We start from the raw sequence: 3,938 nt of genomic DNA, 5'->3' as shown, positions 1-3,938 counted from the left end.
AAATATATAATAAAGCATTTTTACAAGAAATATTCATTTTCCGTGTGTTTGCTATTCTGGTAAGTTACAGCCTCGGGTCACATTAAAATTTTTTGTTAACTACTTTTTCAGTATAAAAATTAGGAATATTAATCCTCTGTCATTTTTTCTATTCCAACTGACAGAACCAACATGTACCTGGACTCCTAGATGAGCTGGAGGTGCAATCTTCAGTGTGATCCTTTATGAGGAGACTTCTGCACTCAGCAAAGCAAATCAATAAGTGTCAGATGAGCAGGCCTCATTACTCATGTTTACAGACGCCTTCTATTGGTCAGAGAGGGAACCACAGTCCTGTCCAAAAACCAATCGGGAAGAACAACTAATGAATGAGCTGATGCGTATGCATATTTCATGGATTTTATATATGCATTTAGTAATAATATGCAAGTATACATGTGGTACTAATGTGTAACAAGGATCAGTATTGTGATAATGGCTCCTGTCTACTGAACCTTGGCTGAGCTGTATAGGTTAAGTCACGCTAAGTGTGTCGGGTTACTCCAGACTGGGTAGTTCTGAGTCACAGTCTCAGTTCAGCTGTGGTTCTTCTTTGTTGCAGTAATTTCAGTACATTATAAAGTTCTGGTAAAATATTATCAGTATCATTTAATATTTGAGAACAAATGAAAGATCTGACAAATACTCAAAAATAAATTTCTTAATTGTATGGTACTTTGTACCTGAGAAATACCCCTATAACTATTGTTTGGACTGACAGAGAGATCCTTATTCTAAACATCTTTTTAGATATGGAAACTACTAAAAATATGTTTTAAAAAATTATAAGCTGCTTTAAAATGCTCTTTTATCGTTACATAAAATATAAACTAAAAAATCCTTCCATGTGAGGCTAACATGTTTCATGTTGATGTTCAGTTCATCCCAGGTTCCTTCCTCCAGATGGGAAACAGAAGTTTGGTTCGTCAAGTTCTCCTGCAGGAAATACCAAAGAAGACACACAGAAATGTTGGGAGAGTAGTCTGGTGCATTCACCTCAGCCTGCACAGCACAAAGCAAGAAGACATATGAAGGTGGGATATGTTAACACAACACATAACCAAACGTGATGCGAGCACCACTTTAAATCCTTATTTGTATTTTGTACAAACACAATAGAACAAATAAATGTCACATTTCTGTGTCTTTGATTTTGTCAGTTGCTTTTCCGTGAGTGTCAGTAAGTTGAAAAGGGACGTGGTTCAAAAACTGCAACACAATACTGTGAGGCGGACCCCTGAATATACTTCACATTTAAAGACTTCTTCTACCAACTGAGGGCCAAGATGGACCACAGAGACACATGTTTGTCTGGAAAAAGAAAAGAACAGAAAGAGGCGGAGCTGTGTAACAACTCTTATGTGGATGGGGCCTGTGAAAAATGTCTGTTGCTTATTGGTTGAGAGCAGATGGCCATATTTAGAGTAACAATTTCTCAGTCCTGAGCCCCGAGTTTGGCCCGACAGCAGAAATGCTGTTTCCTCCGTCTCTGACTCATCTTGGAAACCCTACCCAAGTTGTACATGCCCCTCCTCCATAACTATCCACACTGCTGTTTTCCACAGTTATTGGAGCAGTGTTGTGACTGGATGGAAGTCCTTCTCTAAATCAGGGCAAAGTAAATACTAAGTATGTGGAGAAAACAAAAGGCAAAACACACTGTAGATATGCAACTCCCTTTCAGGTACTTACATGGCCTTTCCGGCATGATAAAACTCCATGTAGGCTACACATATGTTATCAATTTGTGGCAGCTCTGTAAAGTCTGAGAACAAAAGGTGAAACAAGAATCGCACCTCTAGAATGGTTTGTTTAGACTGTCAGAAAGTAATCACATGCATATTTTCCAGGTTTCCCCAGTTAAGAAGAGCTTGCTGAGTCCAACTCTGTATCTTCTGGTTTGCCTATCAATATCCCTTCCAACTCCATGAGGAGAGAGCATGGATCCCCCTTCCTCCAGAACTGTGTATTGCTGATCAAGGGCAGAGAGAAGGGGGGGGGGCTTTTGGATTACTTGTACCCCACACCAACAAGGAGTGTGCACAATGTCTGTTGAGGGTGGAAAGAGAGAGAGAAAGAAGAAACAAAGAGAGGCACCCCCACACAAGGAGTGAAGGATACAAAAGAGTTTTGCAAACACAAAGGCTGCACCGTGTCACTTTGCAAGCCCTGCCACATCAACACAGGGAGGAACATGTCTGGCAAGTGAGTGAGAGAGAGAGAGAGAGAGAGAGAGAGAGAGAGAGAGCAAAAGAGGGATGGGGAGGAGGAAAGGGAGGGAGAGAGATAGAAGGAGTGAAAGAACAAGAAAGAGAATGTGAGAGGAACAGATAGTAAGGCAAAGAGAGAGAAAGAGAGAGAGGGAGAGGAAGAGAGATTGATGATTGGGTAGGAACCATGAGTGAGTGGGAGGAGCTAAACTCACAGCTGAGTTTTCAGAGATAAGTGGAGAAACATATGTACTCTGTCCAACCATCAAATGCTGCACTGAGTAAAAGCCAAACAATGTACGTTGCATTGTATAAGCTATAACACATAATGTGCCATTGCTCAGGTGCAAATTCTATGTACAGAGGAAAATGTGTCAAAGACTGAAAGACTTAAACTCCAGTGTTTATCAATGTACAGTATGTGATTGATTTAAAACATGGCATCAAGATGTTCTGGAGCATGCTTCAATAAAGAATTTGATTTGATCTAATATGATTTGCTGACGGGACTACCAGATTTGGTTGGACCTGCATAATCTGGGGGAAATTAAGGAACAGAAGGTATTACACACAAAATGGCAGAAAACCAATACGATTCAGAAAGGTGGACATTACTGTACAGTAGCCCAGTACAGTAGCCCAGCAGATTGTGACTGCCACCCCCTTTTTTCCTCAGTTCATTGGTGCACCTTCCCTGCGGAACATGTTGAGGCACTGGACAGCTTACATTCTTCCAGCCCAGGACTACATTCCCGTTTAGGGGCATGACCTTTCTAGACTTCCTTAGGGTCCTGCACAATCCCTGTTGGCTTTTAACTGCTCATTTGAACACCTATTCCATATAAAATACACAACAACTCATATCTGTTTTAGAATATACCTTCTAATAATCTAGGAACAGACAGTGCTCTGTTGTGTGAAACAAATGTGCACAAATATAAAAGTAAGGTGAAATGATTTAGTTGGAGGTTACAGGAAAAAAAAACACATAACATTTAAAATTGCTACAATACATATACTTAACATACTTTCAAGACCTGTTGGTGTTATTGTTTTGATTGGGACACATTTCTGAAATAAGGTTAGAGTACTTCTGTTTCATTTTGCCTTCCCTGGAGGACAGCGTGAGTTAAAGGATGGCCCATTCGGCCCAGAGAAATAAGGATTCCCAAGGTTTCCTAAGGATACCCAAGGATTCCTAAAGATTCCTAAGGACTGAATCTGTTTTTAAATGGACTACATAATTCCTCCCCACAGCTTGAAAGCAAACAAGGCGATATGTGCACCAAAGCAACAATGTGCCAATAAGATCAACCAATAATATGTAATCAATAATAATAAAAGTTACAAAATGTTATTTAAGCCCAGGAAGGTTAACATATGGATAGGTTTGAAACCCTTTGAATCCATGTTGTAACCTGCACATTTGCAATCATTACAAATTTTACAAACACTGGGGAGGTTCTAAAAACCATACCTGCTTGGGATCTTGGGAATTGGGCCTTGGTTCCACACATACTGAATCAAAGAGTCTTGAAATCACTGATGTTTGGCTGGGCCTCTAACTTCATAGCTGTCTGGTTCAGATGGTTCTATCTGTTAAATGTATATGAGTGAGAGAGTGAGAGAAAGGTTTCGAAACCCAAAGTAAATAGTAAACCAAACTATTGTGGTGTTTTAAAATGTCTA

General features: G+C 39.9%; 1 long non-coding RNA gene across 1 annotated transcript; it reads left to right on the top strand.

Annotated features, from left to right (window-relative positions):
• The first annotated feature begins 239 nt into the window (after positions 1-239).
• Positions 240-2,692, top strand: LOC143510913 (uncharacterized). Its single transcript, XR_013130106.1, has 3 exons — positions 240-380; positions 919-1,073; positions 1,890-2,692. It is a non-coding gene; the product is annotated as an uncharacterized LOC143510913 (long non-coding RNA).
• The last annotated feature ends 1,246 nt before the right edge of the window (positions 2,693-3,938 follow it).

This window comes from Brachyhypopomus gauderio, chromosome 3, assembly GCF_052324685.1.
Source record: "Brachyhypopomus gauderio isolate BG-103 chromosome 3, BGAUD_0.2, whole genome shotgun sequence".
NCBI lineage: Eukaryota > Metazoa > Chordata > Actinopteri > Gymnotiformes > Hypopomidae > Brachyhypopomus > Brachyhypopomus gauderio.
The sequence above is the reverse complement of the archived record's forward strand: the minus strand, read 5'-3'. Positions and strand labels throughout refer to the sequence as shown.